Source organism: Mesocricetus auratus, unplaced genomic scaffold, assembly GCF_017639785.1.
Source record: "Mesocricetus auratus isolate SY011 unplaced genomic scaffold, BCM_Maur_2.0 Super-Scaffold_100021, whole genome shotgun sequence".
NCBI lineage: Eukaryota > Metazoa > Chordata > Mammalia > Rodentia > Cricetidae > Mesocricetus > Mesocricetus auratus.
The window spans coordinates 24,818,099-24,842,046 of NW_024429202.1; positions in this window are offsets into that span (position 1 = coordinate 24,818,099).

Here is a 23,948-nt window from a genome sequence, read left to right on the forward strand (position 1 = left end):
TTCTTAAAAGTTGATATTCTCAATTTTTCCTAATATTTTTCATTGAAAATAAACTTTTCTCTCATACAGTATCTCTTGGCCACAGTTTCCCATTATTCACTTCCTCCTGGATTGCCCTTATATCCTTTCTCCCCCAGATAAAAGTGTGTCCTTCAGAAAAGAGCAAGCCTCCAAGACACAACAGCAAAATGTGACAAAATAAGATACAATAAGACAAGGCAAAACCCCCATGCTGTACAGGGCAACTCAAGAGGAAATGAGTCCCAGGAGCAGGCAAAAGAGTCACTGAAGTCCCACAAAAATATCCAGGTAACAAACATAATGTATATCCAGAGTACTCTGTACAGACCCATGAAGACCCTGTGCTTGAAATTCTAGTCTCTCTGAATCTATATTAACCCTGCTTAGTTGATTTGATGAGTCTTTGTTACCTCACCAAAGGTGAATTTTTTCTAGTTCTATCCATTTGTCTAGAGATTTCATTTTTTAAACATCTGAAATTATTTTTAATAAGAACATAGATATCTCAAAAGAAGGAACTTGAGAATTTGTTTTTTTCTTTTCTTTCTAGTGATAAAAGGATTTAAATTCTTTTTGTCTTAGATTGATACAGATATAATCTCTCTCAACTAGAATATGCACATAGATGATTAAATAAGCTATTATCCTTGGGAAAAAAGTATTGGTTAATGAAAGAAGCAGAGTAAATATAAAAGTGTTTGGATACAACTTGCATGTCCTACAAACAGAAATCCTTTGGGTATAATCCATTTTTTTCCATACCTCTCTTCCTTGACCACTCCTTCTTCTCCCTTAATCTATTATTTATCTTGGAATACTACATTCAGTTTTAGTGTCTAGTTAATGTAGTCTGATTTAACGGGACATAACTAGAGGCTAACACATTTTCTTAGTTTTGAAATGTATGTGATACAAAGTAAAATAAAGAAACATTTAATAATTTCAGATAGATGTACTTTTTCTTTGGATGTGGTGCCTAACTGAAATCAAGTGGGCATCATGAGTGAGATGCAATGAAAGAGAAAGAAGATAGGGATTCTAGTGTTCCAGCCAGAGGACAAATGCCCACCCAGAGAATAAACTGTTTTTTGTTCAAGATAATAGACTGGCCCTATATATTTTCTGAAAGATTTCAGGGATATTTACGAAAGCAAATTAAAGACTCAAGCCTGTGGCAAGGAGTGAGCTTCTTTCTCATCATAATGGGCAGCCACGGGAAGTTTGATCTGACTTTTGACTTTTTATTTTGTAGGAAATGGATTGTAAGATACCAAGAGTCAGTACAGAAAGAAAAGTCTGAAATATTTGAAATAATGTAAGGAGAAAATAGGGATGATTTTAGTGCAATTTAAAAATTAATTGAAGATGTAAAACATTTTCACAGCAGAATTTGGAGTATATCTATGGTTCATCTTGCTTTCATGTCTTCTGATTAGGACATTTCTCTGACTAATAACACACATTTAAAAGTTCTCGTTTTTTAATGGAAGATGACTCTATTGGTGAATAGGTATGGCAATAAAGAAATAGAGATCCCACTCCATTTTTCTGGACTTGCATCTTGCTCTTTTACAGTCCTCACAATAGTTATGCCCTTGGAGTCTATATCAAGGGCTAAGACATAGTGCTGGCTCACTATATGTTTTGTAACCATCATTCATTGGGTGTCTTAAACAATAAAATTTTACACTCTTGCATTTCAGGAGGCTTCACACTGTGGGTGAAAGCACTGGGGAGCTCAGACAAAGGAAAGATTGTGAAATGTCTTCATTCCTTCATGCTGTCTCTTCACAAATCACTTCTCTATTCTCATTTGTTTACTCAAAACAAATTTTATATAAATACAAAGAATTAAGGCACATGCCTACAGCCTAATTCTAACTTAAACATTTCTTTTAAGTCCCTATTTCTGAGTTCCACATTACTGTGATGTACTTTATTAGGACTCCAATACGTAAATGTGAGGACACAATTTAATGCAAAATAATTCAAACATTATGGAAATCAGTTTGGAGGATCCTCACAAAGCTCAAATAAAAGCTACCATATTACCCAGTAATCTCATTCCTGGACATACTACGATAGAGATGCTCATATTTAACTTCATTGTGGCTCTATTCACTATATAAAGGAAAACTGAATTCCTGTGAATATGGATTTATTGACACTGAATCATAAAAGAATAACATGCCAGGAATTTGAAAACACTGGGAAAGTTGTTTGCTTTTTATTATATAATTCTAAATTGCATCATAGTCGTTGAATAAATGTATTTTTGTCAGGTTTTCTTCTTCAAGATTTATTTTCATTGTTTAAATTATATGCATTTGTGTGTCTGCCTGTAAAGGTCCATGAAGGCCAGAAGACGACATCATATCTGTTGGACCTAGAGTTATAGACCATTATGAGCTGCCTGATGTGGGTGGGAACTAAACTCAGATTCTCTGAAAGAGCAGTAAACACTGCTAAGCACAAAGCATTCTTTCTAGCCTCTCCATTAGCTTAGTTTTTTCAATTATTTAGTTAAAGATATGATTACATGACTTCTCTCCTTTGATTTCCTCCCTTTTCCCTCTTGCAAGCCCCCAACTCCCTTTCAAACATATGGCTCTTTTTTATTATTATTTTTACACAAACATACACAAATATTTAGATACAACTTACTGAGTTTGTTTAGTATTGTTGTGTGCATATGGTTTCAGGACTGACCAATTTCATCCATAAAAGAGACAAGTTTTACTTCTCTCAGCAGTGGTTAATTGCACACGGTTCTTTGTCTAAGGTTAGGATTCTTTGTGATATCCCCTTCCATGTTAGCATGTCCGTCTTTCAGTGTTGTCATTCTTCAGGTCCTGTTTTGATAGCCATATTGTTGAAGTATCATATGAATAGCTTCCCTGTCATTTCTAAGAGACATAGTCTCCTGGTTGACTTCCTGGTCCTCTGGATCTTATCATCTTTCCACCCCTTCTTCTCCAGTATTTCCTGAGCCTTAAGTAAAGGAGTTGTATTGTAGGTATATGCATTGGGGCTCAACACCATCAGTTTGTCTCTGTATTGGGACCTGATGCAGTTTTCAAGAGAAGCTTATTTAATGAAGACGAGAGTTACACTTACTTTTGAGTATGAGGGTTAGTTTTAGAGTGTGCTTAGGAATTATACTGGTCTAGTAAAGTGGTAGTAAGAGTTTCTCCTCTAAGATTTGTCACCTAACTAGCTATGAGTAATTGTCTAGAATTCTAGTATTAAACATGATTAACCTCCTGTTGAATCAGCCTTAAATCCAAATAGATAACTGTTGATTATAGCCAAGATATGAGTGTCACTATTAAATATTTAGAGGTGTCTTGCCAAGCTGGTTATAGTTGTGACCCATAGACATCATCACTGGGTAGGATTAATGATTGCTTCCCATCCTAGTCAACAACTAGAGCAGATGGTGCCTGATTCTGGGGTTTTGTTGGAGTTTCCTCTTGGAGGTAACACTATCATTACAAATAGCATAACTTCATTTATATGGTAATTTTATATGATATATTATATACATTATCACATATAATAAAAATCTACAATATATAATTTGAGATAAATGTAATTAATGTGATTCCTTGAAGTTTTATCAAACAAGCTTGGAATTCTTTCTTTTGTCCCACCCTCCAATGAAGGGAGAGATGGGAAAATGGTGAGGAGGGGGCTTTAAAACTTGAGTTATTCTAAACATACATTTGTAAATTCATTTTACCATTTCTGTAGAGTGAAGCCGTCCCACCAGCCTGGTTCCAGAGCCGCATCAGTCCCAAATGAATACACAAGATGCTATATTAATTATGAAGCTATTGGTCGTTTGCTTGTTTCTTACTGGCTATCTCTGACTTAAGTATTTAATCCATAATTGTTAATCTAATATTTCTCTTACCAGAGAAAGGGTCCAGACCTCTTACTTCTGTGGTGGCTACATGATGTCTGCCTGTGTCTCTCTTTCCTAGAATCCTCTTCAACTCCTAGTCCCACCTATCTTGCTTCCCTATTGGCCAACCGTGCTTTATTGACATACACATAGGACTCCTCTTTTCTGTCTAAACAAAAAGAAAGGTTTTAACTTTAACATGATAACAGAACAGTTGTCAAGTAAGAACATAGTTACAATATTTTGTAAGATTTAAAGAAGATATCATCTATCCTATCTTTGTGAGTCTAAAGTCTTCTATGTAACATCTTTTATCATAACTAAGGAAAACTATAATTATAACTATCTGTCTTCAACTCCATCAAAGACCACAGAAGGATAATATATAAACACTAGAATTGACAGAGACATCTAGATACCAGGACAGTCACCCAAAGTTCCTCTCTAACGTTGAGCCATCCATCTTCAGCCCATACGCCACAGTGTGTCTGGATGACTTCTCAGCAAAGCAGGAAATTTCAAACTGTCCATCTGCATTGGCAGTCTGTCAGTCATTTTCTGTATCCTGCAGAGTGTCTGGCAGATTCTTCTTGTAACACTGAGTTCAGCAGTCACCTTCCTGTAGGTCCTGCAAGTCCAGTTTATACAGCAACAGTCAAGCAGTCCAGGCAAGAGCAGTTTCTTGCCCAAATGCCTAATCTTGCCATGTTGAAAGCAAACTCCACAACCAGTTTCTTCAATGCCCATCTTCCTCTCAGACATAACTAACCTAAGTTCTGACTATTATAAGTAACTATCTGTAGTCTGTATTTAATTATGCATTACGTATTAAATGATCAGTATAAGCACAATACTTAATCAGGAGAAATATATACATCACAAAATTGACCTTGAATTTGTATCAATAAATGAAAAACCATACCCATACCAAGTATTCATTTCCATACCATAATACCCCTTTTACCATTAGAAAGAGATTGACTGTGATCATTAACCAATTATAAGCAACCCCATTTAAATGAAAACAAAGATTTATAAACAATATGGGAATTTGGACGTCACTCATTCCAAACTGCTTCCTGCTGGATGGGGGCACTGTTCATACCATGGGGATCATGACAAAACATAGAAACCCGTATGAGTCCTTATTTTCATGGTATGTAAGGCTGCATCATCTTAGCTGTCTTAATTGTTGGAACACCTTGTCCTCTGCTTCCAGGGATATTAGTTCATCAAACCACCAAAGCCTGAAAGGAATCCACAGCTTTCCATTTTCTGTTGAAACATAAACAAAAACTCTTTTCCCAAGTAACTGGTCCTTATATTTAAAGTTAGAAGTCAAAGCATTTTTGAAATATATAAGTTGGATTAATTCAGCAGCATTTATAATCAAGTATATTTCAGAAGTTGTTCATTCCTTAGCCACTGAACAACTGAAAAATGCAATAGCATACAGTATCCAGACTCTCTGTGTATTTTCCATCTTTACTTGGCTTATATTACTCTATTTCTTTTACTTTCATTTATTTTTTCTCTGAGACAGAGTTTGTTTTTGGAAATCTACCTGCTTCTACTTCTGGAGTTCTGGGATTAAAGGCGTGTGCCACTACACTCAGCTACTGTCTTTGTTTATGTTTTCCTTCCCAGTGCTGGGATTAAAGGTGTGTGCCACCACACCCAGCTACTTTAGTTTTGTTTTTCTACCTATATTTTTCTTCATCTGATTCCAACTTTAATGTAAAACTTTGTTTTTCTGGCCACGTGTCTCATCTGCTAAAATCTATGGCTGTTTAAACTGCAGTTTTTCCAAGATGGCAGGCATAAGTTTGACTCCAGCTCACTGCCTCAGTCTATGCTGACATCCAGCAAAAGCTGCCGGCTTGGAGATGTGGTCACTGCCACTTCCAGCTGTACGTACATACCTTTCAATTATTAGCAGAGCCTATTAAAATAATCTTGCTGGCTTTTTTTGCTTATGCTGAGTCAGGAAGACTCCCTTAAATGAGCTGTGTGACTCTTTGCTTGTCTCTGGCAAAACAGAGCACACCTGAGAAAAATGCTGCTACCAAGAAGCCATGCTTCTCTCCATTCTTTTGTTTCTAAAATTCCTTTTAAACTCTTGTCATTCTACATGGAAATTCAATCCCACTCCTGACAACCACATTTCTAATTTCAAATAATATTATCCAAATAGTTACTACATAGCAGACAGTGGGATACTGTAGTGAATTGTTTTCAATAAGAAGATATTTCTACAATTAAATTTATTTGAAATGCAAGGAATGAGAATGAATAAGTAACTTAGCAACACCTGGCATGATCATAAATGCTGTGTGGTAAAATAAAGAAGGAAATAGAGTAAACAGGATGAACAAAGAAGGCATAGAAAAAAAACAAAAGGAAAATAATGCCCTGAGTCACAAAGAGGAAGCATGATTTTAGTGGAAGAACTCTTCAGATACTTAAATGTCACTGACAAAGAGTTAGGGGCAAGGGAGAGAGCATGATTAGGAAACCAAACAACAGAGAGAGTGAGATCCCTGAAAGAATGAACACTGGAAGGGACCAATAACACCAACAAGGTCATCTGACTAAATTCAGGTCAAGATTTGTATTCAATTTCATAATGATAATGGAACATTTGTGTTGTCTCCCATGTTGTAAACATTGAGGTCCAAAGATAAGTTTGCCACAGGTCATGAATATAATATATAGTAGAATTGTGTGAAGACTCAGACACTCTAGAAATTATTAAACTTTTATCAAAATATGGTGAAAAGGAAAATATTTCAATAGAGGGAATTTTCCATTGCATAAAAGAAAAAGATAATATCAATTTTCCTAACCCTTATTAAATAAGGATCTATAATATTTTTATGCGTTCAATCCTCCTATAAAATATTTATCAAAATGGAACATATATATATATATATATGTGTGTGTGTGTGTGTGTATAAAATTGTTGGTAGATTTAGCTATGTTGTGTGTTAGTGATGTTTATTTGAGACAAAAAACAAGTTCAAGATACTGTCACTTTGCTAAATGATCATCTCTGAAAACATACATACAACCAAAATTATAGAAACTGAGCAGATTATATGCAGGAACATACATATTTGTATATACTATATAATACACACTATTATACATATATGTGTATAATAGTCATATTTTTATTACATGTAGTCTCTAATCAAAACTATAGGTTTTTGATTATATGTAGTCTCTAATCGAAACTACATGAAAGAAAGACCAAATACAGATAAGAAAAAGTAGCCCCAAAAGAAGAGTGCTCTGTAAGTAGAAGCCTGGAAGTCTACATTATTGTGTGGATCCAAGAAAATTATCCAGATCCCGGGAAAGAACCTTCTAGAGGGATTGAGGGTACACTACCTGTACCAACAAACTGAAAACTCATCCTACAATACATAGGGAGCACTACTCAGAAAGCCTTACCCCCTTCAGGAAGAAGCCAATCTTAGATTAAGCAATGGCCCAGAATCACTTGACAATACATTTATAAAATAAGACAGGAAGGGAATATTTTAAAATACAAGCAACTAAATGTAACACCATGTAGATCAAAATCAAAGTATAGAGAAAATTAAATAAATGTAGATCTTATTTTCAGAAAATAAAAAGATAAGGCAAAATTATTAAATTTTAGATAAATATATAGTAGTCTAACAGTACAAGGTTGGAAGCTAACAAACAATGAAAACCTTAATCCTAAACACTTTATGGTGGTAATAACTACCTGAAACAGATGACTATTGAAGAATCCAGGTGATCACAGCAATAGAGAAGTCAACATCCCATGGGACTAGAAAGGTGTTAAATGAGCCAGCACTTAAAAGTTGAGGTTCAGTATTCCAGAGAAAAATACATAAAATATGAATTTTAAAAAATTTCATGATTTCAATATCTCCTATCAACTGATCAAATAAAAGAAAAAGAACCATTTCTGAGTAAGTATCCTAGAGATAGCCCCCTTTATATTACACACAACAGCTGAAATATCTACCATAGAGCTATAGTAATAAAAACAGCTTGATATTGGCATTAAAACAGGCATGTGGATAAATGGAATCTAACTGAAGACCCTAACATTAATCCACACACCCATAAATACCTGATTTTTTACAAGGAAGCAAAATTGCACAGTGGAAAAAAGAAAGCATCTTCAACACATGGTGCTGGCATAACTGGATGTCAATATGTAGAAGAATGCAAATATATCAAAGTGTTCTATCACTAAGCTATATTCCTTGGGTCCTGAGGAATGAATGCTTTAAAAAACATTTTAAGATTATTTGCTTTATGTGCGTGGGTGATTTTCCTGCATTTATGTCTGTACAATGCATGCATGTAATGTCCTCATGAATACCTGGAGAAGGTTTGGGTCTCATGGACCAGGAGTTACAGAAAGTTGTTAGCTTCTATATGATTGCTAAGAGTCAAACCATGTCCTTTGGAAGAGCAGTCAGTACTCTTAACCACTGAGCAATCTGTGCTACCATATAAAAATGAGAGATGTTGATGGAAAGACCCAGAAATGTTTGTAGTATTGGATATATCCTACAGCATGATTGTAAAAGCTGGCACTAAATTAATCAGACCAGCTACCCATGATAGTTCACAACTCTATATTTTCTTCCAGGTGTGATGTTTGTCAGAAGACCAAGACTAGCCTGACACATTATGAGTTCTAGGCCAACCTAGGCTATATAAGAAGGTACTGTAACAAAATCAGATCAAATCAAGAATAAATTCTTCAAATTGTGCCTTCAAAACGAAAGTAAATAAATAAATAAATTATATATAACTAAGAACCAAGAAAAGCTAATTTAAAGCAAACTTATTGTTTTGAAATGAGATTAGTAGTGCTAATAAAGAAAAATAAGTAAAACTATGCCACCAGCAAACAGTGTGTTTACTTGAAATATTATTTATAGGAATAAGGTCAGTAGATATAGAGGCAAACAAATAGTCACAGGTGATCTGGATTGAATGACTCTCTGATGAGATATTGCAAGAATATGATAAACTGTTCCAATAAGTGGGAGATATGATGCAGTAATCAACCAAACTGAAGAATATAATAATCTTCACTTTTAAGATTTACTTTTATGTTTTACCTATGTGGACATGTGTGTGTCTGTGTTACATGTATCAAAATTTTTTCCAGTGCTCAGGGAGATCAGAAGAAAGTAACAGATGTCCTGGAGCCAGAGCTACAGGCAATTGTGAACTGCCCAACATGGGCCTCAAAATAGAACTGAGATCATCTGGAAAAGCATAACAACTGCGCCATCCCTACAGCAGCACCCTAATCTTTCATTTTTATTCCTGCAATGAGGCAGATTCAAACTGTACAACGAAAACAAAAACATAATTAGACAAATAAACATTTGATTTGAACAGTGTTGACATAACATTATACATAGCAAACTAAAGCTAGCCATCAGCTTTGACAGATTTTTCAATGGTACAGGGGATTTTGTCATAGCTAACCACAGGTAAACAAAAAAGAAAATCTAAATAAATTTCACAAGAGCAATTTAATGCAGAGTCTGTCTTCTTATATTGTGGAATTAAGCTAGAATTTATTACCAATACCTGGAGTTTCAGTACTGCATTTTAGTAGTATGGTTCATATTTAAGAAAAGTTAAATTAAAAGAAACATTTTGAACTAAATATTAAATCTACAGCTAGGAGGTGGAGAACAAAGTAGAAACGAGTTATCTATATGATAAACTTAAAATGCAGAAGAAGATTATAAGAAAGAGACCAAAGAATTAATAAGACTAGAAAATGTACAACATTACTACATGATAGGCCTTCAAAACAACCAGGTAAATGATATGTAGCTGGATTGGTCAATATATCATGGAAAAGGTTTTACAATCTGAACTTTATTTAACGTTATTCACTAAATTACAATAGAAATGAAAATATTCTTTATTATACAGCAGAAAAGTTTTTGATGAATGTCATAGTATAAACTCATAGCAACCAGGAATAGAATAGAATTAAGTATTTTTAACTGGTAAGGCATTCTACAGAAAGCCTACAGCAAATATGGAGTACAATTAAAAATCAGGAAATTTCCCATGAGAAAAGTGTGAAGTCCACTATGTCTATTTTATTTAGTATAATGCCAGAAATACAAACTAATGTCACAAGGCAAGAAGAGAATTAAACAAAATAAAAACAGCAAGTAGCATAGGTTGTCATGTGACACTAATAGCAGTTATATTAAGGAAATCCAAAAAATTAATAAGATGAGTATTAGAAGTGGTAAACACATTAAGTGATTTCAATGCTTACATAGACAATAGTCAACAGTAAACTGTGTTTGTGTACAGAGCAAATGAACATTGACATTGGAATATGTATTATGTGAATTGGAGACCAAAATTTGAGAATAAAAACAACACAGGCCACTCAAGACTTCCACGCTTTAAAATGAATATATATAGTATAATTAAGAGCAATATCTATTTTGAATTAATGCTGAATTCCTGAGATAGAATCCATACACAGCAATGCTTAGATGGTCAAGAATCGAAGAGTAGTTGTCTTAGGGATCTAGGGGAAAACCAAATACAATTGCTATTCTAAAGGAACATAACAATAAAATAATTCCCAACAGCATTCTTCTATACTCACAAAAAAGTAATTAGAAGTCCTGAACTACATTTAAGTACATATTATGCACTCCTATTTCCAGCCAGTTGTAAAAACTGCATTTGAAGCATCATTCCAGTTACTTGAAAATTACTTCATGCAAACACACACACACACATATATATATACATATCCATATATATATGTGTGTATATTAAAAAGAAAAAGAGAATATGATCCTGGCCTAATCATTAATTCCTAAAATATATTTTAGAAAACCAATTTTCAAATGACTAGGCTTATTGTAAAATTGCTTATATTATTTCATTGGTGATTAAGAAATCATTATTACTACTTTAATCATTGTTAGATATAGTATATCTGTGTGTATGTGAGGTGATGCAGGTGTTGTCAGTTCTGATGTTGCAGGTGTTGCCAGTTTTAATGTTGTCGTTCCTGTTTTAGCTCAAGACACTTAGCTTACCAAGCTTCTGCTTCTAATTTTAAATAAAAGAAAATGAGAGACACCTTTCCTGTTTGACCTCACTGGTATTTTTTTCAAGAATGAAGTGAATTGCTATCTACAAAACACTTTGAGGATAAAAAGCAGCATGCTCTGAGGGAGCTAAAATGTGCACTAAAATAGGGAGTTATACAAAAATAAAATACAATGCATGGGGAAATGGCCAAGAAAAGTATGGCTATCTTCAATCATGTAACAATGAAAGTGGCATAGAATCTATTAGAACTTACAATGTCATGATTTATTTACATTGTGATTCTTTGTGTACAATGTACTGATCCATGTGATATAAGTAGATCAATGGATGAGATTAGTTTGAGAAATAAAATGTCAATAAGGGAGTCTTTCTGATGAAAGGTGCTAGGGCAGTTAGAAAGTTACATATTAGAAGCTTACTTTAAGCAATTTTACTCTTATAAAAAGCCACATCCAGAAAAACCACAACTTTAAACTAGAAGGATAAAATAAATAGTAATACAAAAAGGTAACATGATCATGACAACAGGGAAGGTAAAAGAAGACATTTCTCCAGGAAGGTAAAAAAGACACAACATAAATATAAAGGGAAAACAAATAAATTAACCATAATGATATTGAGAACAGTTGCTCCTTTAAAAGCAGAAAGCTGCATGTTGTGGAGTAGATCTCTAATCTAGAAAGCCTCAGTGGGAAGTCATGAATTCCAGGGTAGCCCATCTTTTGTTTGATTGACTTATTGATTGCTTTAAGTGATTCTCTTAAGGAAAATTCAAATGAAAGTGATGCAGAAAACATTTTTTGGAATATATTGAGCCCTAGACTCATTTACAGAATTTTAAAATACTTCAGGTAAGCCCATTGGAAAATAAGACAATCATACAGAAAAACAGTAAAAGATTCTCAGTGTGAGAAGTAAAATAACAATTTCTCAAAGAACCAGTAGGTATACAGGAATGCCCAATATCATCAAACCTAGATAAGCCAAAATTTCCAAATTTACCAAAATAACTAAAATTAAAATTTAGTCCCTGCAAAAATTTAAAGTTTACCTTAAGTGAGTCTCTGTATACAATAAATCATAATATGATTGCACAACTATTTTGAAGAGCTTCTCATCAATGTATTATGTAACTTTAAATGATCATAGTGGCAATATTTTAAAAGCTTCAGTCTGAATGCCTCAAACATTCATGAAGAACTTTAAATAAAAAAGAAGCCAGTAGAGTCTTCAGTCCCCTCCGGCCCCTGCCCTGTGCATGAAGTAAGTGGGGGCTCTGCTCTGGGTCCCAACTCCCAACATTCCCCTGCTTCCATCTCCCTGGGCCTGCTCCACACCTGGAGTAGATCTACCCTGCCAGAAAGGACCACCCTGAGTCTGACCACACCTCAGTCTTCAGTCTGTTCCCTGCCCTTTCTTTGAGTCTTCAGTCCCCTCAGGTGCCCTCCCTGAGCTTGAGTCTTCAGTCCCCTCCAGTCTCTGCCCTGTGCTTGAGAATGTCTCAGACATACCCATACCCTTGTGAGACCCATCATAGTGTTCAACCTACTTAAACTCACTGGAAGAGATCCTTAGACCCAAACCCTCCAGGAGAGGAAGAGACCCCATGAGCTCCCACTCAAATAAGGGATGGGAAGACAGCAATATAAAAAGACAGTCAACAACAACAAAAAAGTCAGTATGACACCACCAGATTCATCTACACCAGCAAGACCTGAACATCACATCACAGATGAAACAGAAAAGAATGACCTTCAAAACTGTGGAGAGCTGCGCCACACCACGCCTCAAAGATGGCACCGGCTTCTGCATTCCACCATCCCGACGGTGAGTGCCCTCAGTAATAAACAACTCCTTATTTGGCCTGCTCCCATCCCGCTGGGGTCACGCCATCATCATCAGATTGCTTATGCATTCTGGTGAGCCTATGGCTTGCGCACACGTGGCTGCTCAGGGTTGGCTGGCCTTGGCTATTTAGGGAGCAGGAGGGGTTTCTCCCGTGGCTGCCTCCACGTTGTTCATCAAGGTCCTGAATAAACTGCTTGTGAGAAGGATTCCTGAGTCGCGTCTTCCTTGCTGGTCGAGGTGGTCGTGACACAAAACAACTTCATGAAAATGATAGAGGCCTCAAAGAGGATATGAGAAAATCCCTTAAAGAAATAGAAGAAAAAACAAACCACAAAATGCAAGAAATCAACAAGTCTCACAAAGAAAGCCAAGACAGTCAAACAGATAAAGGAAACAATTCAAACAGTTCAAGACCTGAAAACTGAAATGGAGACAATTAAAAAAAAAAACACAAACTGAGGCAATGCTGGAAATAGAAAAGCTGAATAAGCAATCAGGAACTACAGATGTAAGCACAACTAACAGGATACAAGACATGGAAGATGGAATCTCAGGTGCTGAAGATAAACTAGAGGAAATAGATTCAATGACAAAAGAAAGTTTTAAATCAACAAATCCGTTCACAAAATATCCAGGAAATACGGGACACCGTGAAAAGACCAAACCTAAGAATAATAGGTATACAAGAAGGCAACGAACAAATATGGTTCAGAAAACATATTCAACAAAATCATAGAAGAAAACTGTCCCAACCTGAAGAAGGAGATGCCTATGAAATACAAGAAGCTTACCAAACACTAAATAGACTGAATCCCCCCAAGAAAGTCCCCTCATCACATAATAATAAAAACACCAAACACACAGAATAAAGAAAGAATATTAAGAGCAGCAAAGGAAAAAGGCCAAGTAACACAAGTAGCATATAAATACAAACCTACCAGAATTACATCTGACTTCTCCATGGAAACTCTGAAAGCCAGAAGGTCCTGGATAGATAGTCTTCAAAAACTAAGAGATCACAGATTTCAGCCCAGACAACTATTACCAGCAAAACTCTCAATCACTATAGATGGAGAAAACAAGATATTCTATGACAAAACCAGATTTACACAATATGTATCAACAAATCCAGCCCTATAGAAAGTTCTAGAAGGAAAGCTCCAACCCAATGAAGTTAACTACACTCAAAATAACATGGGCAATAGATAATTTTACTTTACCAGAAGTCAGAAATAGGGGAAAACTCACACACAATATCACCACCAAAACCAGATCCAAAGCAAACAAGAATCAACAATTAATGGTCATTCATATCCCTGATGTTCCACGGTCTTAATTCACCTATAAAAAGACACAGGCTAATATAATGGACATGAAGATAGAATACATCCTTCTGCTGCATACAAGAAACACACCTCAATTTCAAAGATTGTTGTTACCTCAAGGTTAAGGATTTGGAAAAGATTTTCCAATCAAATGGACATAAGCAAGTTGGTGTAGCTATCCTAATATCTAACAAAACAGACTTCAAACTCATATTAATTAAAAGAGATGAAGAAGGTCATTTCATATTCATCATAGGAAAAGTCCATAATGATGAAGTCTCAATTCCGGACAAATATGCCCCAAATACAAAGGCACCCACATTCGTAAAGAAACATTATTAAAACTCAAATCATGCATTAAGCCCCACACACTTATAGTGAGGTACTTCAACACTCCATCCTTACCATTGGACAGGTCCATCTGACAGAAACTTAACAAACACTGGGTAAATCCAAAGAATCATCAGGTTGTACTTGAAAACCTGTACTCGACTAAATTGGAAAATTTAAAGGAAATGGATGATTTCCTGGATAGATATCCTTTAAAAATTTTAATTAAGAACAAATAATTTAAACAGATCTGTAACCCCTAAAGAAATAGAAGCAGCCATAAAAAGTATTCCAACCAAAAAAAGTCCAGGGCCAGATGACTTCAGTGCAGAATTCTACCAAAAATTCACGGCAGAACTCATACTCTTCAAATTGTTCCACACAGGAGAAGCAGAAGGAACACTGCCAAACTCTTTTTACGAGGCTACAATTACATTAATACCCAAACCACACAAAAACACAACCAAAACAGGGAATTATATACCGATCTCCCTCATAAGCATTTATGCAAAAATGCTCAATAAAATACTGGCAAACCGATTCCAAGAACACATCAGAAAAAGCCTTTGTCCTCCCTGGGGAGCAGAGGGGAGATCGAGTCAGGTGAGGGTTTGGGAGATTGGGGGCCCGGAGGAGGAGGGGAGGGAGAGGGAACTGGGAGAAACATATGTAAAAAGTTAAATAAAAATTATTATTAAAAAAATATCCACTCTGAAAAAAGAGAAGCCAGTAAATAAAAAACAATTAAAGGCCTGGGAGGTGGCTTAATATGTAAGTGTTTGCGCCACCAACATGTGGACTTAAGTTCAGATCCCCAACACCATGTAATGGACAGACACAATTGCACAGCGTTGCAACCCCAGAAATGGCAGAGGGAGATAGGTAGATGCTAAGACTGACTGGCCAATCTACCTAGCTGATACAGTGAGGCCCAGGTACAATGAGAGACCCTTTCTCAAAATATAAGGTGGGAAGTTATAGAAGAAAATCAGCCCCCTGCTTTGGCAGTCATGAAAAGTTGCAGAAAAGACATGTAGGCCTCTTACTCAGCACATGTCTGACATGGCCCTACCTGCCCTAGTTACTAGGAAGTCAGATGCCCTCCTTCAGGCAAGGAACCAATCAGAAGTAGCTAGCGGGACTCTGGACATACCTTATGGGTCTGGGTATGTATTAAGACACAAGTGGCAAAATAGTGATGTGCAGAACATAGCAACCACTCTTGGAGGGCCAATGAACCATAGCAACCAGTTGACTAATAACACAGGACAGGTCATCTAAACCCGGAAGCGCACCAATCCTGAGACTATTGCATACCCCTAGACGCTCTCCTATGCTGCCCTATAAATTCCACAACTTGCAGTTTCTCCGGGTCCTTCTCTTACCATTTGCCACAATGAATGGACAAAGGGCCTGATTTAATGCAGTTAGCTAGTTAAACAACAATAAAAGACTCTGCTTTTACTTCAGAACAGGTTTCTTGGTGATTTGGGGGTTCAGAAATTGGGCACAACAAGCCTATGTTTTCTTATTTTTGTCCATGGGCAACAGTACAGACACAATCCAAATAGTAAACAAAGAATAAACAAAACTTTTAAAAATAATGTGTTCACATAATGGAAAATTATACATCAGTGATAATTACCAAAGAATATATAAAATGGCACAAAGATCCTAAAGTCACAATATCACAGATGAAACACAATAAATACTATACTATACATATGATATTTTTGTGGCTTGATTATGTAATGGTCCCCCAAAGACTACTGTGGTGAAGTGGTGATCTTCACTGCAGTATTCACAGATGGGGCTTTCTGGAAGTAGTTAAACTATGAAGGACTCTGACATTAACTCACAATGTGTGGGCTAATCCATTGGTGAAATTGTGATTGACTGGACTTTTGGAATGTGGTCGAGGTGTGGGGAGATGGTCTCCTTGGAGTGAGTTGTAGCTGTTTCTTTGATGCCTCAGTCTTGCTAGTAACTCCCCTGAACTGAGCTGCACCTTGACCACATGCCCATGCTCTGGTAGTTTTCTGCTCTAACTCTCTACCTCAAGCCCAAAGCAATCCTGCCTTGCTTAAAGTTCATCAGGCATCAGACAGAATGCCCCTGAAACTGTGCAAAAAAAAAAAAAAAGAAAAACTATGTCTCTTTTCAGGGTATAAGTTGCTTTCTCCATGTATTTTTTAATCATGTTGAATAACTAACAGTAGGAAAATTAATATAGTGTCTAACTCAAATTTTATGAATTTGAAAAACTTCCAAGATGAGTCCATGTTAAAAATTATAACAATAGTTATCTTTGGAAAGTAAGTAGCTCATCAAAGATTAAGAGAAAAGGGGATCAGTAATAGAATTTTTTTCTCCCTGTAGTTATTGACTTAACTTCTGGCTTTATAGATATGATCATTTGAAATTATTTCAATTATACTAATATTTATATGGATTTTCCTGTAGAATTATAAATCAATACATTTTAAAATAAAAACAATCTCTAACAACTGGGAAATCTCTCATATTTCCTTATGTGAGGAACATTTTCCCTAATTTATAACTAGCACCTGTAAATACAAGCACAGGAAAATATCATCAATATCATTTGACTAACAATGACAGAAATGAACAAGCTTCAATGGGCTGCAAACAGAATGTTGCTTCATTGTTGTATAACATGAGAAATGCAGATTTGGATATAATTTATAAAGTACATTTCACCTACACATAAGATTAGCAAAGATTCAAAAGCCCAAAAAAATATAAAGAAAAGGGATACATTATTGATGTGACTATAAATCACTTTAAAAAAGATAAGAGGGTAGTCTAAAAATATTTTTCAATATTTAGAAATTCAGTATTGTGCTTGTGGACATTTTCGTAGATGTGTATGCTGACGTACAAAAACATGACATAGTTTCTCACTCTTACTTGTATTAAGAGACTTGATGGAATTAGTAATATATTTCAGTGGATGTATGACTGAAACACTCATAGTACCTAGCGACATCATTCTTGTCCTCCAAGCTATATGGTATTCAATATCCTCCTAATTAGAGAGACCATGTGGACCATTTCTGAATACCAAGCAAATGTGTATGGAATGTTGACCTGACCTCTAACCCTATACAATCCTCTACCCAGTGAACTACAAATACCTAATGCATTAGAGCTCTGGGAAAAATTTGGATTACAGGATATGAAGTAATAAGTAGCTATAATATTTAATAATAACAATGCATACATGAATTATTTTAGCAATATATATGTCCCTAACTTTAATAAATTCAGTTACCTCTCATTTTTAAGTTTTAAGTAGTTATTACTATACTTACTGTGATGTCTGTCTAGTCAAAGTTTATATTTTAATGTTCTCTAATGTTAGTGCCTAGCCCCCACAGGGTCTCTGAGTTTTTTGTCAGCTGATAGCCACAGATGCACCCTGTTTTCTAGTCCTGGCTTATTACCCCCGCATTGCCCCACTGATATCAACATCTAGCAGTAGGAAAACATGCTCTCTTCCACTTAGGGTTTTTACACTATGTTGTAAGCCTGTATATATAAGACTGTTCCCTCCTACAAGAGAGAGACCTCTTAGCACTTGCAATAAAGACACAGACACACACACTCTCCTGGCATTAAGGTAGCACATGCATTCTCTTAGTACAAACAGCTGGACATGTGGTCTTTCTTTCCCTGATACCCTGGACTTGCTTTGGCATGGGCACAGCAATTGGAGGTTCCACCGAGATCCAGAGAGACTTGGAAAGACTGGGAAAGATCAGTCAGAAAGAAGACTCAGGAAAGGAGAGACTTGGGAAAGAAAAGATTTGAAAACAGGTACCTCAACTTTTAACAGTAAAATTGAATGGTCAAATATCCAGGCTTTTGCCTGAGACCACCTTCTAAGGAGAAGGTGTATTGAATTAATCTCCAAGCCTTTGCCCCATCTACTGAGGTCGGGAAAGTAACAGGAAACTGAGAGATTGCCCTCAGTTGAAGGGTGAATTAAATTATTCTCCAGCCTTCCACCTGATCCATTGAGGTCAGGAAAGTAAAGAGGAACTGAGAGGTCAGCAAGTAAGGATATGAGGGCATATTGGAAAGGGATACCAAGTTAGGGGAACCAGGTTAAATCTCCAGGCCTTTGCCTGACACCACGGTTGGGAAAGAAAGGGGAACCTGAGAGAACACCCTCAGTTGGAGGGTGTATTGGGTAAATCTTAAGGCTTTTGACTGACGAATCATCCCCAGTTGGAGGATGGATTGAAAATGGGTGAACTGAAAATTGGTAACAGTTAGTAAACAACGTAATGGTATTTAGTGAAAGAAAACGAAAAGGTAAAAGTATATGGAATGGAAAATACACGGAGAGTCTGGATACTGTGTGCTGTTGTTCTCTTTACACTGTTATTTGCTAAGAAAGGAACAAAAACTGTTAAAAGACATTTGATTATCAATGCTGCTGAATTAATCCAACTTATTATATTTGAAAATGCTTTGACCTCTAAATTTAAATATAAGAACTGGCTACTTGGGCAAAGAATTTCTGCTCTTGTTTCCACAGAAAATAAAAAGCTGTAGGTTCCTTCTGACTAGTATGGTTTGATGAAGCAAGATCACCTGAAGCAGTGGCCCAGGTGATCCAACATCTAAAAGAGCTGAGATGATGCAGCCTTGCAGACCACACAAACAAGGGCTTCAACAGGTTCCTGTTTTTTTTGTTTAGTTTTGTTTTTTTTTTTTTGGTTTTTTTATTTTTGTCATGATCCCCCTGGTATTTCAGCGCCCCTTAATGGCAGTAAGTAGTTTGGAAAGAATGACGCCCACATTCCCAAATATTGTTGATAAATGTTTGTTTGCATTTATACAGGGTTGGTTATTGATACAAATTTAAGGTCAGTTTTGTGAGTCATCTCTGAAAGCTTTTTACAAGGAGTGGGTATGGCTGTAGCCCCTGAGTGTAGCTCAGAACTTCTAAAATGGAGGGATGATGAGGGGCATACAGGCCTTTTTCAACCTTTTGTTTTAATTCAAGGATTGGCTGGAGTTCTGTCTTAGAGATTTCAATTAAAGAATTTTTATTTCAACAAACTAATCATGACCTAGAGAAAAAGGATGACTGAAAGATGCATGCATGTTCTGAATGTATGTTGTGGCCACACCGGTATGTATGAAATATGATTGTGAATGGGTGAATGTGGACTGCTTAAATTACCTTGGATATGATAAAAAGGATACTTAGGTTGCTTTGGAGGTAGTTAAAAAGCTACCTAAATTGCTTTGGATATAGCCAAAAGGAGCATCCAGCCAGTCAATGGAAACAGGAAAGGTTGACGATTTGAGTCCTCAGAGCCAGTCAGTGGAAAAATAGCAAAAGCCTACAACATGGCCTGAGAGCCAAAGAAATCTGTATGGAAGATTCTATACAGTAGCAAACAGTTCAAACAAAATTTCAAAAACTAAAAAAGGGAAATGTTGGAGCCTAGCCCCTACAGGGTCTCTGAGTTTTGTCAGCTGATAGCCACAGGGGCATCCTGTTTTCTAGTCCTGGCTTACTGCCCCCACATTGCCATGCTGACATCGACATCTAACATGAGGAAAACAAGCTCTCTTCCGCCTGGGATTTTTCCACTGTGCTGTAAGCCTGTATATATAAGACTGCTCCTTCCTACAAGAGAGAGACCTCTTAGCCCTTGCAATAAAGACATAGACACACACTCTCCTGGCATTAAGACAGCACATACATTCTCTTAGTACAAACAGCTGGACATGTGGTCTTTCTTTTCCTGATACCCTGGACTTGCTTGTGGCGTGGGTGCCGCACTCTAATGATATATTCATATTTGCATCACTATTAATCTTATTCATAGTATATAATTAATTCAGTAATTAACAATATTCTACCAATAACTAGCACCTATTGAATATTTGCAGCATGCTTCACAATGTCTGAAGGGTTTAACAAATATCAAGCAACCGAATTTCACAATACTTGTCTGAGATAGTTAATATCAGCCTCAGTGTGAATGAAAACAAAAATGAGAAGTGGTGGGTTTCACCAACTTCCCAAACTGAGTTGGCCTTCAAATCCTCCCTTAAAACATATCTAAATATTCTACTAGACAGGAACATTTGCAATCCTGAAAATCACTCACTTTCAATGGTAAGGGATAGTAAGTATATTCCTGGACATATTTGCTTACACTTCTAAATCAGATTTTCTTATTTTCATTTATTTTGGTGCCTAGTTATCCACTAGGTAAAATGTTGGCAAATTATTGTTGCTGTTAGTAATGCTGTGAGAATTTTATATAATGTATTTTGATCATTTTCATATGTGTTTTGATCATTTTCATATAATGTATTTTGACCATAGTCACCCCAAACTCTCGCCAAACTACCTCCCTGTCACGACCACCTCGACCAGCAAGGAAGACGCGACTCAGGAATCCTTCTCACAAGCGGTTTATTCAGGACCTTGATGAACAACGTGGAGGCAGCCACGGGAGAAACCCCTCCTGCTCCCTAAATAGCCGAGGCCAGCCAACCTTGAGCAGCCACGTGTGCGCAAGCCATAAGCTCACCAGCATACGTAAGCAATCTGATGACGATGGCGTGACCCCGGCAAGATAGGAACACACCAAATAAGGAGTTGTTTGTCACTCAGTCGGGATGGTGGAAGGCAGAAGTCGGCGCCATCTTTAAGGTGCTTAAGGCGCGGTGTGGCGCAGCTCTCCACACCTCCCTATTCACCCAACTTTGTGATCTCTTTTTAGTCTTCTTTTAGAGTCTTGTTTCTTACTCTGAAATACCAGTGTTCAGTGTGAAGGCAGCTGGCCTGGGAGCTTTGAATGGAAGCCCCTGTACAACACAAGACTATAGGGCAGTGTTTTTTAATACCTTTGATTCTCTTCATGCTTCCCTAATAGCTTGTAAGTTTCTCCTGTAAAAATAGTTTTTACTTTGTGATTTGTCCTTCGTTTATTGGCATATGTATGAGAGACCTGAGTATCTCACTTAATAAACTTTGAGCTATTACACACTCCAATCAATGACTTTATGTCCATGAGCCTCCATGTAGTAGCTATCTTTCTGTGACTGACTTCTTTATATACTGTGACAATTTCTAATCCCATCATTTTGCTGTAAGTGGTAGGATATGCTTATTTTTCTGAATTAATAGTATCCCATTACATAACAAGCTCTACTGTACTATGAACAGTGGGGAGACTACAATGCACAAAAACTTCCTGTAATATTTATGAATAGCAAAAAAAGAGAATCTCAAAAGGTTTGGATACAAAGTAATAAGGAGATGGAAACATTCATTACCTTGATTTAGTAAAAAATGGTATATACATATATGAAACATGGGTGTAATGCATAAATATATTATATTAAATATAACTACATATTAGTAGCCTTTTGATTTTAAGGAGATAGAAATGTTAATTATCCTGATTTAATATAACATACACACACACACACAAATACACACACAATGTATAACTATAGCTTTAAGAAATAAAGAAGAGAGCCTATTTCTGCTTCATCTCAAAATTAAACTAATACCTAGGAACAAGTGAGACAAACAATGAAAAAGTGAACATTTCACTGATCATATAGCCACCATTACTGTTCATACACAGAGCCTCCAAGAATGTCTCCTTTTGTGTGTAATATAAGAAACACACAGAGAAATCTTACAGTTAGCCTTCGGTATTAAACTTTTGACTTTAGTTAAAAATATGAACATAACTTATTTTTAAAACTGGGATTGCTTCTTATTCAAAAACTAAAGATTTATCTATATTTTGAGTTTATTTATCTGAACATTGAATTGGAAACACATAACACTGTTGGAAAATTTAGACATTTTCTTTGAAAGCCTCTATCAAAATTAAATAGCTACCATGCATAAAATTATTTTATTCATCCATCAATTTCAGTATTTGCAAATTGTCACAAACTTTATTTCTCATTGCAATGTATTAAAATATATTAGAAACTTCTCAGCAGTGACTTTATTCTGTTTACTTTAGAAAATGTAATGTGTTTACTTGAACAGAGTGCATTTGGTTGCATGTGCTAATGAAATTAAGGGAACAAATCAAGAAGAAGAGAACTGCGGTAAAAACTTTCTTAGTGCTTTTATATTTTAATGTAGATATATACTCAGATAAGAAATACAAAGAATACTCAACATTCAAAAATATTACGATATCTAGGGATAAGGCAAGAAATATTGACTTTATAGCCAGAGAAGACAACAATGCTGATTTAATTCGTGTAGGGTTAAATTAAGCCCAGGTTGCTGAGCAACCCAGCCAGCAACTTGACATTCAAGAGGTTCATGAACATCAAAATATCTGAGAGTGTCATAAGCATGACTACATTACAAAATGCAAAGATTTCATTAATATATAGAGTGATGCAGCAGGAGGGTTTTTTGATACAGCTTAAGAAACCTCAGTGAGGAGAAAATGAAAACAAAAAAGAATGGCATGAAGGAACAGCTCTAATTTTCTCAATATTCAGCTGTAAAGTGTTAGTTTGGAATTTAAAATAACCAGGCTATCAATATTCTGTGTTCAAATATGCCAACTGAGGATAAATTTAAGGTCATTCATGAAGGCATAATTTATTTATGAGTTAAATTATTATTTACTCCTGCAACATATTCATTAGCAATAGACTACATAGTAAGAAATTTCATGAGTAGAAAAGCTCATTTTTTTGTTGACTTAAAATGTAGCATATCATAATGACAGCCTTCATAGTAATTTGGTTATTTGTGTGTTGCTTTAGCTGAATGTGAACACATTCAGGGGAGAAACTATTCATTTCTCTTTTATAGCCACTCACCTAGAAGAAATCCTTCCATATGAGCAATTCTCAATGAGTCTAGTCATTCTATAATTTGTGTTTTTAGGTAATTCGCTTATATTTGTATCCAAAATCAGGGGCAAGCAATTATCATTACTGACCCTCAGGACACTGTATAATAATATACCAAGGACAAGAAGGGCATTTTAGAAGATGGAATCAAGGTTAAAGAATACTACATCACCAAATTATCATTTTTCTATAAAAATATGTTCATTCTATTCTTGAGTGGCCTCACTGTATTTTCTGCTGCTGGGCAGTGGCTGCCCTTTATTTACTCCCCTTCCTTCTCATTTAAATATTATGCATTAGACTATCATTCTTGATTTTACTACTTTTTACTGCCTATAGGCTTTCTTCCAACTCATTTAAAAGGCATTATGCTTTGATAATGGACTGTCTGAAGATGGAACTGAATTATAATTTTTTCAAACTTCAATTTAGTCAGTGCCAGAGGCTGCTCATAGATATAGATTTTCTCACAAAAAAGTTTTACT